This window comes from Calliphora vicina, chromosome 1 (genome assembly GCF_958450345.1).
Source record: "Calliphora vicina chromosome 1, idCalVici1.1, whole genome shotgun sequence".
NCBI lineage: Eukaryota > Metazoa > Arthropoda > Insecta > Diptera > Calliphoridae > Calliphora > Calliphora vicina.
Window position 1 is genome coordinate 17,251,975 of NC_088780.1, and position 13,473 is coordinate 17,265,447.

The following is a 13,473-nucleotide window of genomic DNA, read 5'->3' on the forward strand; positions in this document are numbered from 1 at the left end:
AGAACGATGTAAAAAGCAGTTATTTTATTTTTAAATTCTGGTAATTTTTCACAATTTCTTTTTCTAAGTTTTTCGCATAATTGCTTTTTTTCAAAGTTAACGAAAAAGGCTAAAGTTAAGATTTGTAAAGACTTAAAAAATAAAATAATTAACGATTTTAAAGCTGGTTTAGAACAAAAAAGTATCTGTGACAAATATTCAATAAATAAATCAGCAGTTTCAAAAATTACAAAGAAATTTCGTGAGACCGGTTCTGTAACTACTCCTAGACAAGATAATTTAATAGCGAGAGAGTTCAAGAAATTCCCAAAAATAACTCCTCGAGAGGTTGTTAATAGCCTAAAATTAGAAATAAGTACCCGAACAGTTAGTCGCAGGGCAAATGAGGCTGGTCTTGGTTGCTATCGTCCTGTGAAAAAGCCACTCATTTCTAAAAAGATCCGTTCTGCTCGTCTACAATTTGCCAGGGATCATTAAAACTGGTCGATACAGAAATGGAATTCTGTCCTGTTTTCAATCCCATAGAAAATCTATAGGAAATTGTAGATCGTAAAATAAGGACCCAAAATTACATCAGGAAGGAAGATTTATCGGAGGCGGTTATAAGGGAATGGCAACAATAAGGAGACCATTGACTCTTTAATTGGTTCAATGCATCGTCGATGTGTAGCAGTTATAAAAAATAAGGGATACCCAACAAAATATTGAGTTATTGAAAAGTTTAGACCATATTTGTTGAAATAATACCTAAGTTTCCATTGTTTTGTCAATGCCGTAATAAAGAAATCTTTTAATTTTGTTTTCTCATTTTTAGAATTTAATTAATTATGTCCTTTGTTTTTTGTTAAATTAAGTTAATAAAAGTATACAAATAAAACACAACAAAAATGTTAAAATTTTTTAAAAAATTATTTCAGCTTTTAGGCCACTAATGAAATATTTGAAAAGTTTCCATTGTTTTGTCAACCACTGTATGTACGTCTTTGCAAAGGCCTTTGAAATATCTATCATTAGATATCCATATTGTCTATATTAATGACTTAGTAATCCAGATATAGATAAAAAATCGAGGTTGTGAAATTGATTTCATGGCTATATCGACTCTGTAGAACTAAAAATACATTTAAGTACATAGCTGCCAGATTTGACGATTTATCGTCATTTTGACGATTTTTGGTTTCAAAAATAGCAATTTGACGAATTGACGATTTCTTTCTCGAAAATGACGATTTTCTGCATTATGAAAATATGGTACTATTTTAAGAAATAGTTAAAGAATATTCTCATTTTGTTGGTGAAAATGAAAGGCAATATATAGATTTTGAATTTGGTCAATTAAATTACTGAAATAAAACGGGAAAATCTAAAGCAACTTTTTCTATTTTGACAAAATTTATTCAGAATATAATGACATTACCCCATTCAATTGAAGCCGCCAAGCTTGAATTTATTCTTTAATCTCAGGCATTATTACCTTTCGAATGGACCACCTAAAGCGTGGTGCTATATTTTAATGAGATTATCTTTAAATAATAATGTCAGATTGTTCTTTCGGGTCATAATAAAGATTTAGACATTAAATTCTATTTTATGTGTTTTATTTAAAATTAAAAAAAACTTCTGAATGAAACCTTATATTATAATTAAATTGAGCTTTACTTTTTTATTTTAGTGATCCCTTATTTATAAACTTCAATTTTAAGAAATGTTTTATGATATACGTTATGTTTTCGTTCACTTTTTAAATAGAAATTTAAAATTCCTGTTAGAAATCTTGACCTTTTTAATTTTCCGATTTTTTTTGACGATTTTTAAAATTCTAAATGACGATTTTTTTCTTTTTTATCGGGATATTGACGATTTTTTCCCAAATTCATCTGGCAGCCCTGTTTAAGTACCTAATTTTTTTGAAAAAAAAAATGGCGAAAAACTACTTTTTTTAATTTTTTACTTTAAATTTAACTCCGATAATCTTTTTAAACAATTCTTTTTTGCACACTCTTACTAATTTGTTGTTCACAAAAATTAATTTATTTCAGAAAATCGGGATAGATTTGGATCCACAATTTACCAGACTAAGGTAGGTAAAAAAACTGAAACTTCAATTATCAAATGCGAACTGTAAACTGTAAGAGATATTTTTTGTCGAGGGCGCGTCATTTAGTCCGTGACTTTTTGAATTTACAGCCTCTTAAGTGAAAGGGCAACACTGCAACTGTCAACAGAAATCTGTCAGTTGACTCCTGTCAAAATTTGAACAATCTGCGTCATTTGACACCCATTGATAGTAGACTACCGCGTGACTTGAGGATAAAATGGAAAAAAGTGAATTTCTTGTGTTCATTAAGCATTCTTTTATGCGGAAGAAGCCATCACTCAAATCAGGGCTAAGCTTGATATAAATACTATGGGAACTCTGCACCATCAATTTCAATGGTAAACAAGCGGTTTACTGAATTTCGTTGTGGCCGTTTGGATTCCTAGTAGAGGTCTCTACACCCATAACAATTGACAAAATTGGTCGATCGAAGATTGAAAGTGCCAGAGATTGTGGAAGTCATAGACACATGACTCAGTGGTTTCAATTTTGAATGATCACTTAGCCATGATAAAGCTTTCCGCATGATCGTGCCACTTTTGCTCACAATCGGGTGCATAGTTTCCATGGCAAAAATCCATTAATTAGGGAATTAAAAACTGACGAAACTACAAAGAAAACAATTTTTTTAAAAAAAAAGTGAAAAGTTTTTTTTACAATTTTTCGTTTATATCTCGGCAATAATAGACCGAATAATCTTCAATTCCAAAATTGACCGGTGGGAATTATTCCAGAAAACACTAGTAGAACAAAAGCCCCTATTTTTGAGGGCGGCACATCATTTGGTATTTTCAAGTATAAAATTGATTTTGGCCATTTTGGTAACAATGACAGCTTTATAATGAGTGTGTTTTGCAGATGCTGTATTATAAAAATTCACCTTTTATAATTTGGAAATTTTCGAGATCAACATAAATTTTATTTCTTAACTATTCAGTTAAATGTATTGAATTCATTCCTTTTACTAAAAGGCTTAAGAAATTTGTTTAAAATTCATTTTGAAAATGATTAAAAGCTAAATAAAAATGAATGAAGAAAAAAACATTTAACTCAATTTGTAGTAGACTTGAATCAACAAAAATTTAATCATTCAAAGTTTAAATAAATTCTGTTATTAATTAACTTCAAAATTAATTCAATTTAAATCAAGCTTTTGAAGGAAGCTAAAGAATTAGATATTGGGAATGGATTTATGAAATGAAAGGCTGACATTTTTTAATTACGGATTAAGATTTTTGTGAATTAAGCTTAAATTGAATTAATTAATACGAAGCTCTATATATAATGATTATAACACTAAGTTTTTATATGAAATGTTGCTATAATATTCATAGTTTACAGTATTATTATATATTTCGGGAATAGCCGGGTACCCGAGAATGTAGAGACAAATTTTACCGATTCCCGGAAATCAAAAAAGGTCGGGAAATTAAAAACCCTACTACGAATTGCTCCCTCATCCGCCTATTCTCCGGATTTAGCCCCGAGTGACTATTTCTTGTTTCCAAACCTGAAGAAATTGCTCGGCGGAAAGAGATTTGACTCTAACGATGAAATCATCTGACAAACAAATATCTATTTTGATAACACCTCTACAAATCTTAAGGAATAAAGAAATTGGAGATACGTTGGACAAAGTGCATAGAGCTCAAAGGAGACTATGTTGAAAAATAAAATGATTTTTTTTACCAAAAAACCTGTTTCATACAAAAAGGCACGGACTTATTGACCCGCCCTTGTTTTAAATTTGTCATATACCAGAGGGTACCTCTTTGGGGTCTTGAGGCTCCATTATAACCTCACTGTTTAAAGCAAGGCGAATTTATATACAAGGTGGTATCCAAGGCGTATTTAACAAGGTGACAGCAGTAGCGAATTCAAATAAATACAGGCGAATTCACAGGCGAATATTTTTTATATATGTAGTTTGACTTTTGTGCGTACTATTTCTGTAATCAGCTGTGCTGCCGATTTCAGACAAATACGAGCGAATTCATGCATTTTATATATATGGAGTTTGACATTCGAAACAATGAGAGAGTGGTTTTGAATGTCAAACTCAATATATAAAAAATTAATGAATTCGCTCATATTTTCCTGAATTCGCCACCGACACCACCTTGTATATAAATTCGCCTTGGTTTAAAGTTTCAAAACTTAAACTCAACTACACTTCCTTTATAGCCATGGGAAATTTTATAAAATTGGACTATCCACTTAGAAGTGACAGATTTATTTCCACTGTTTTTTTTAATTTGCCCCACAGTGCAACATGCATGAGTGTGAGTATATTTTAAAGACCAACTAAGCAGCGATTCCACAACACAGAGCCAACTCAGTCAAACGACAGTAATCGTAGTGAGAGGTTGTCTTTACGAACAAATAACGGCGCGTTAAGTTAAAGTTGTGTTGTATTATTAAATACAAGTAAATTAAACATAAAAGAAAACAAAAAAAAAAAAACAGTGTTTATTTAATGCAATAATACTTTACAATAACAGAAAGTGCAGTTGAATGAATAATATTTATAACAACATAAATAAAGTAAATAAAAACCACAAAACACTAAATAAAAAATAAGAAAAAGTGCAAGCTTATGTTTAAAACAAAAAAAAAATAAAGGAAGTGCAGCAGCCATTTAAATAAATAAATAGGAAAGAAATACAACTCAACTCAAAACTTCTAAAGAATAATTAAAAAGTGATAGATATTTAAAGGAAATCCAACTAATTCAAAGAATTATAGGATAATTTAAGAAAATCTAAGGAAAAAGACCCCCCTTTGAGTTGTTAAATTGTTTCCATTTTGTTAATGGTGCGTTTTTTTCTCTCATTAGATTTTTTTGTTGTTGTTTTGAATCAAAACTACATTTTTTTTGTGCTTCTATGCATGAGAGTAGTTCCCCAACAGTGTGAGAGAGTTGCTTAAATGAAATTGTTAGTGTAAAGTTTATGCTGCAAACCTACAGAGCAAACGAAATATCAAAAAAAAAACCGGTTACTTGGCTATAAGCTGCTCCTCTAAACAAAAAATAAAACAACATTAAATTTAAACAAAAATACCAGCAACAACAATTTTATGTTGTATGTTTTCGCCTTTCGTCTACAAAAACAACGATCATAACAACAGTACTAGCAACAACAACAACGAAAACGAATATATTTTTTTGGTTTTATTTTCTTGTTCATAAATTCCATTAAGCCAAACAAACAAACAAACGAACGAATCCCGAACCATCTAAACAAAAAGAAACAAACAAAAAACCAAAAACAACAACCACCACAGCAATTATATTTAAAAAAAAACAACATATTCAATTTATGTAAAAATACAACAACATTGTAAAGTGTTTACAAAAATAACAAAAACAACAACAAAAAATACTAGTGTGTATTTGGCCCTTACGGCCAAAGTAACAAAAACAAAACTTGTAAAAGCAGAAAATTTAACATTTACAAAAACAAAAAAAAACTCCAAAAAGAAGAAGAAGCGTTAAAAACCAACTACGGTATTTTAGAAATTTTGTTTAAATTTATAATATTGTTTTACAACAAGTGTTTTTACATAAAGAAATTACTTTTAAAAAAAGTTAAGCATCAGTTTTTGTTAAAAAAAACCAGATAAACAGATTTTATTTTGTTTGGTTTCATTCTTTTCTAATAATTCATTTGTTGTGGATTTAAGTTCAACCATATTTTGCTGAGAGCCAGTCATTTGTTGTTGGTAAGTGTTTTTAATTGGTTTTTCTGTAGTTAAAAGTGTATAATTATAAATTCATAGTAATATTATTAGTTTAGTTACTTTAAGTTACTAATTTAAGACGTTACAAATTAGGGCTTTCCCGCGGGAGCTGGATCTTAGCTCCAGAACGATCCGAATCTCAATTTTCCAAATAATGTCAACAGCTGTATCAACCAAAGGTGTTTTCCTCAGGGAAGAAATTTCCACGACAGTAGACCTGCTAAAACAACGACTTTTGCTTACAAGCAATGTGCATATATCTTCGTATAGAAAGCCAGAACTTCCAAAGTTAACTTCTGAGTCTGATTCCTAGTCCAAAATCTAAATTAAGCATTATTTGATACTCCACCAGGAATCTTAGTATTAAAAGTTTGATTAATGAAGAAAATGCATGTGGCTCAAGCTAAACCTCGTAAACCCTCAACTCGGTAAGGCTATGTGAAAGCTAAACCTTAAACTGATTTAAAAATTAGACGCAAAATACTTGAAAGCAAAAATAGGACTGCCTTAAACTATAAATCTATGATCTTTTCTCATTTTTCTGGCAACATATGGATTCCAAGCCAAAAGAATTGCTCATCTTTTGAGACCAAGAACGAATCCAGCCAATATCGGATACTCTGTTCCAAAGTGAAGCGTATCCCGGAGAGAGCGTTCTTCTTCGACCGAAACAAATAGTAGTCGGAGGGGGCAAGGTCTGGGCTATAAAGCGGATGAGACAAATCATTCCAACCACTTCATTCTAAATACTTTTTAACAGATATTGCAACGTGTGGCGCCGAGTGTTTCATGTCTGGCCGCTTATTCTAGAAGTTTTTCGGCCAATGTTCGCTTCAAACGAATCAGTTGCGTTCGGTGCAGGTTCCCTGAGATGGTCTGGTCAGATTTCAGCAGCTCATAATAAAATTACCAAGAATTACCTTAGCACCATGGATATTTGGCTTTGGTTCGATTCAGCTGGTTGGCCGGACTTCGGGTTAGTGAAATGGATAAATTTTTCATCGAAAGTAATGAATCGGTGCAAAAATGATTTTCGTTTATAACTTTCAAGCATCATTTCGGACATGCAAAATTGTCTTTCAAAGTCTCTCGGCTTCAATTCGTATAGTATCCAATTAAACTGCTTTTAGATGAATCCTGCTCTGGCAAACATTTTGAAATTGTTGCTTGAGTAGCTCCCAATGATTTTGCAAGCTCTTTTTGAGTTTTACAACAATCTTCATGGAGTAATGCGCTCAATTATTGGACTTCCAACCATTTTGGATGCTCTGGCCTGGGTAATCTATGTCTTCCGTATCAAAATCACCACTTCTGAAACACACATAAGATTTGGTGAACAATCGGTTCTTTTTTTCAAATTAAAGGAGTAAAGCAAAACTTCCCGCATATAACTCTTTGTTGGTACCAAATTCGACATTTTGAAAAAAAACAATGTTGTTTACACGATAATGTTCAATAACTAAGTGAGAATAAATGACAGATATGTAACCTTCAAAAAGACATACAAGTTATTAAAAACAAAAACCGCGTTCAAAAGATACGCCAACTATTGTAATCCCGCATTTTTAAGTCAGACATCCCAAAATTTATGAAGCAAATGCATGCGGCTAAATGCAAAATCTCGTAAACCCTCAACTCGGAAAGACTATGTGAAAATTAAACCTTAAACCGATTCAAAAATAAAACGCAAAATTCTTGAAATAAAAAGTAGGACGTCATAGCTCCCCTTAAACTATAAAGACAATGACGCACGAGTTCTTTATCCACTCATAGCTGAACTACGACTCATTAATATAATTAATTTATATTCATTAATATTAATATTCAAGAGGAAACCTCAATTATATTGCAACTTAGGGGTTTCATGCTACATTCAATTTTCTATTAAAGTTTACAATAATGAGACCAAAATTGCTGGCAGATGACACAATTCGTTGGAATATGTCTTTTTGAACTTTAAATTTACCGGCTATATAAAACAGGCAGCCTCGTTCAGAGTTTCCTACTACTATGACTAAACCTGAAAAGCGAACTTCTGTTTGACTTCTGCAAAACAAAATTAAAGAATTACTGCTACAAATATAGAAGAGTGCTTCGGGAAAACGACTCGTTGCAATATGTCTTTCAGATCTTCAAATCTAGCGGGTCTGTAAAAACGCTCTAAACATTAAAAGCGAACTTTTTGCTGGCTTTTGTAAAAAAATGAATTGCTGGGATTCTAGTCAATACAAATGTAAGAGATTCACAAATAATGAGTCCAAAAAACTAACATTAGTGCTGTTGAAACTCAAGCAACGTGAAATAGCCAATATCCTTACTCTCCGTTGTAGTATATCCTCAATAATCTACAGGCTTTGTACAAATCCTAGTTGTAGGATTCCTGACAATTAGCTTGTCTACCAGTCGTCCGTTGACTCATTAACTCTGCTAAGAGCTTCTAAAGATCACATAGACATAAGGAAAAGTGTTTTAGAGTTCAGTCAGCTGTATCAATGGATATTGAAAGTGTATATGATTCGATTTGCTTGTCTAGCAATCATCAGTTGATCCATTAAACCTGCTATGAGCTTCTAAATATCTCTTGGACTAAGATTTATGTATTTCTTAATAAATAGGGACTTCGTTTGTCTCTGATGGAAGATTGAAAATTAATAATAAGCTTAAATGAGCGACACTGTAAGAGATTTTTCCTACGAAATATTGTACAGCTTGATTACACATAAATCTCAATATTTTGTGATGCAGTTCTAGGGTAAAATGTTTTTAATTCAGAGTCCTGGACATTAATAGGAAGTCCGGTCTGTTCACTTTTATGCCGTTAATCCATTAACCCTGCAATGGGCGTCTAAATATATCTCAGACTAAGATTTATAGATGCAGTTTCCATTAAATTGGATAAACATTTGCCGATATAGATATTGCCATCATTAATTACCATAGAAATGTCTATATTTAAGGATATAATATTTGCAATACTTACTATAAGAAGCAGATCGGTTAGGGATGAACTAAAATCAAGTACGAATGCACGCTTTCTCTTGTTGGAACTGTGAAATATGATCGAGAAGAAGGAATTTATGAAATTAATGTAGATCTCTAGGTTCCTTATGACACTTGATATTATATTCATTACTGATAGGTATCCTCAAGTCGCTCTGTAGGATAGGACATCATTATGTCTGAAACTATTGCTCATTCTTATAATGATTACTACATAATTTGTTTGATCATAGAGCAAGAGGCGTTAACTTAACTAACACGTTTGTGGATTCCCAGTTCTACAGGAATGCAGACTAAGATATCTCGGTATGCGTTCCTAACAGATCTTACAGATTTTTCTTGGAAGAACTGGGTGTTTCCGTAGGAACCTTGTATCCCAGGATTTCTCTAATCGTTCTATTTGAACCTACAGCTATTACAATTAAACTTATGTGAGTGCTCTTCGTTTGTTATACTCTTCAAAATATATCTCCGTTTCTAGTACGATTTTTTCATTTAGGTACAATTTATTTTCCTGAAAGCATTCTTTTAAATTTAAAAATAAATAGTACCAGCTGAGATGCATACTTGGAGAATGTACCGCGACGGTGAAAGTAAGGAGCTTTAGTTCGAATTCTCTAACTAAACTCCTGAGTTTTATGGTCTCCACCAAGATCCAACTTGAGTTTTGTTTGGTTATCCACCACGACAAGTTATAGGTTATAAATTATAACCAATACAAATGCATGTGGTCAATGCGAAAACCTGGAGAAACCATAACACGGTACAGTTAGACGACGCCAACCATTATTTATACGAGAGTGGAACTTAAAACACTCGTAAGCAGCGAAAAAAAGTACGACCTGATTGCCCTTAAGCGATAATGGCAATGACGCGCGAGTTGTTTCTCCACACAGAGCTGAATTACGATTGTATATTTATTCAATTGCACCGAAATTACTCTAGTTTGCACATTTGCTCAGTCTGGTTCATTTTGCTTATTTCGAAGATCCATGATTCAAAATTATCTCCAGTTTGCAGAGCTTTTTATGGCTGGAATGTCAGCGTTAAGAACTCAGCGCTGATCTGGCAGTCTGACAGATACATTAAACTTGTTTTATCAGAGAGAAGCTCAAAAGAGGATATCCACTTTTAATGTCATGATCGACACCTTGAAACCCTTGTCAAAGTAAGATTACAAAAGGAGGCCTACAGAAGTGTATAGCCGAGGCAAACCCGTGCGATGATGCACAGAGGGATGGCTTAATACATTTTTTTGCACAAAATTATAAGGCGTGGTCTTAGAGCGCTGAAATTTGGCACCGAGAAAATTTATCAAAATCGACCACGCCCAGCGCCCACCAAATAGATTTTTTCGCATACAATTTTTCCTATCCAAGTAAAAGTCTAGAAATTTGGTACATATATTTTTGAAACAATCGGACATGCCCACCGCATACCGCCCATGCAATCCAAATGCAATACATTTTTGTGCAAAAACTATAAGGAGTGGTCGTAGAGCATTGAAATTTGGCACCGAGAATTATATGGAATAAATTAAGAAAAAAATTAAGTTTTATCAAAATCGTAAACGCCTAACGCCCACTGCACATACAATCCAAATATTTCTCTACAAAACTGCATCATTTGATTTTTAAAATTGAGTGTTTGAAAGATCGCTCGTTTGCACATGCCATCAGTTTAACCCGACCACGATACCAGCCGGCATCATCACACTGAGGGGGGGTTTCCAGGGTTCTTTTTGAGAACTCACCAGAACACTCCCATCAGTTTTCTGCGCACCATATCCCAATTTGCATGAGATATGGAGCAGTCAGAGTCACTCCGATCGATGACAGCACGAACAAGATGACCTTTGGCCATCTCGCTGAAGGATCTGTCAAACGATCTTTGAGACTTAGGACGTTTCGTCACGGGCTGCTGGCTCTGCGATTGCGCCTCCTCCTCGGAATGTTGCCGTTTAGGCGCGTCCTTAGACGCATGAGGAGGATTCTGCAGGTCAGCTAGGATGTTCCTTGTCCAGTTGAGTGATGATAAATCATCAGACGAAAGCGACTCGGCAGGTTTGTTACCTAACCGGTCGAAGAATTTCTCGGCGTTGTGGCGTCTCAAGAAAGCCCTTCTAACTGGTGTTACGTGCCTTGTGGGGTTTTTGTCGCCCTGTTGGGCAGGAGGCATAGCTTGGGAACCCGAAAACTTGTTCGCAGTTCCTTTACTGGCGGGGAGAGGAGTAGCTTGGTTACCCGACATCTTGTTCGCAGTACCCTTGTTCATAATCGGCACTGGGTTAGCTGCAGCCTGAGTTTTAAAGCTAGCAGCTCCCGAAACAGGGGTTTTTAACGATCCTCTGTCGGTACGGGCCAAGGCTGCTTTCTAGGTGCTTGGGTTGAAATTCAGAGGCACCTCGCAGCTTTTAGTTTTGCATCCTTTCTTAGAGGATGCATTTTTCGCGCATTCAGATGCTTTAGGTTTCCCTAAAACTCCTCCTGCTTATTGTTGAGCGCAGATTAGCTCATCCCGGTGTCGCCACCGAACTAACCTGGATCTCAGTAACACTCGAGTCTCCGCGACATGAAATCTCCGCCGCGGGAATAGGGTCTCCGGAGATTATGAGGCCCCCCATCGGATACATGGGGCTCTGTTCGTTGTCATTCATTATCGGACGGACCGACATAAAAATTGCATTTTATACTTAGCTGCCAGGTGAATGAAGTGGGGATATACAGACGCTACTTGACAAGGGGAAGGGTAGTTCTTAGTACGTGCTCGCCATGAGTCCCTCTGGTATGGTTGTACCTGCCAGCACGGCCTACATGGTTCATTTGCAAAATTCTCCTTGTTCTGTGGAATTTTGGATTTTTATTGTAGTTGTGGTTGGATATTTTATAAATAAATACTTGGCATGTATTTGTTAAAACCTCAGAACTTTCAAATAATAGCCAGTCAATAGGAAAACTGAGGAATTAAAGAACGAATTGTTCAATGATTGTTTTTTTCGGTATTTAGTGAGCAATTTATGTAAATACTAGCTTGACCCGGTGAATGTGAAAAGATTTTATAAGCAAATAAATGAATATAATTAATACCGGAATTTCTTGTTTGTGATTAATTGCATACTATGCCGTTGAAGGTATAAAAATATCCTGTGATTTTAAAAAATCTTGAAGCTTTTTTTAAGACATTCGCGTATTTTTAGTCAGACTCCTTATAATGATATGAAAGCTATTTATTATAATAGTTAAAGTGCTTCAAATGAGTTATTTTGTTACCATTGAATATAAAATATACAAATATTCGAATATCAAGTGAATCTAATTGTAAGAGTATTTAAATTTTGTGTAAATTACGTTGATGCCAGTGTCCTGTTATGCCAGAAATTAAGAAGGGGTACCACACCCCTTGTTCCCATCCGTCCCATTTTTGGATAAACTTAATGTACTGATAAAAAATTGTTCCGTAAAAAGTTTGAAGGCTGTCGCAATAATAGTTCTGCAGATATTCGAAAATACTATATACTTTGTATGGGAAGTTCCACGCCCACTTATCCACTCCCGCCCATTTTCAGCTATTCTATGTAAAATGATAAGAGAGCTATTCGGACAAAGGTGGAAGAATCTAGTAATTATAGATCTCAAGATATTTAGAAATAACTAATTACTTTGTATGGGAGGTGACTCACCCCGAGTTCCGATCCTTCCCATTTTTTTTACTAACTTCTTGCACTGATAAGAAATTAACTCATATGAAGTTTGAAGCCTTTCCCATTTACAGTTCTCCAGATATTCGAAAATAACTATTTACTTTGTATGATAGGTGCCACGCCCACTAATTTAATACCGCCCATTTTCAGCCAAACCATGTAGAATGATAAGGGTGCTATTCGGACTAAATTTCAAGACTTCCACAATTATAGTTCACCATATATTTGAAAATAACTATTTACTTTGTATGGGAGGTGTCACACCCCCTGTTCCGATCCGTCACATTTTTAGTTAAACTTCAAACAGTGATATGAAATTGATTCGTATAAAGTTTGAAGATCACAATTTTAGTTCTTTTGTGTGGGTGGTACAAATTTTGCCCTCTTTTGTCCCTTTGTGGTCCAAGTTAATAAAAACTATATAGTCTATTATTGCTTCCAAGTAAAGGAATATCTATGTTCCAAATTTCAATCAAATCGGTGTAGCCGTTTACTCTTGATTGTTTAAGAACTAAAGGTATCAATTTTACGGGTTTTCCCCCCTTTAAATATCTTTCTGGTCCAAGTATTAAAAAAAGATATAGCCTATTGACGCTTCCAAATAAGGATCTATCTATGTTCAAAATTTCAATGAAATCGGTTTAGCCGTTTAGGCGTGATGCTCAAACAAACCAACAAACAAACAAACTTACAAAGACATTTATTTATTTATATGGATATTGATGAGTATTCGAACTATTCTGAGGATGAAGAAGAAATATAACTAAGCTGTCATATGTCAAATATAGTGTAGAGTAAGAACAGTTCGTTGTAATCACTTTAATATGTATTCTACCATAAAATAGGTCAACTTGAAATTAATTTTTATTAATATGTATTCATATTACAATTATTTCTTATTACTTGTAGTTTACCTCTATAAAGTATTAAGAAA

At 33.9% G+C, this 13,473-nt stretch overlaps 1 protein-coding gene across 1 annotated transcript in view; it reads left to right on the plus strand.

Moving 5' to 3' along the window:
• The first annotated feature begins 4,469 nt into the window (after positions 1 to 4,469).
• The window catches only part of LOC135949607 (uncharacterized), a 123,451-nt gene continuing 114,447 nt past the window's right edge, over positions 4,470 to 13,473 (plus strand). The window contains exon 1 of the mRNA XM_065499204.1: positions 4,470 to 5,821. The gene's annotated coding sequence lies outside the window, so the exon portion shown is untranslated. The remainder of the gene's footprint in view (positions 5,822 to 13,473) is intronic.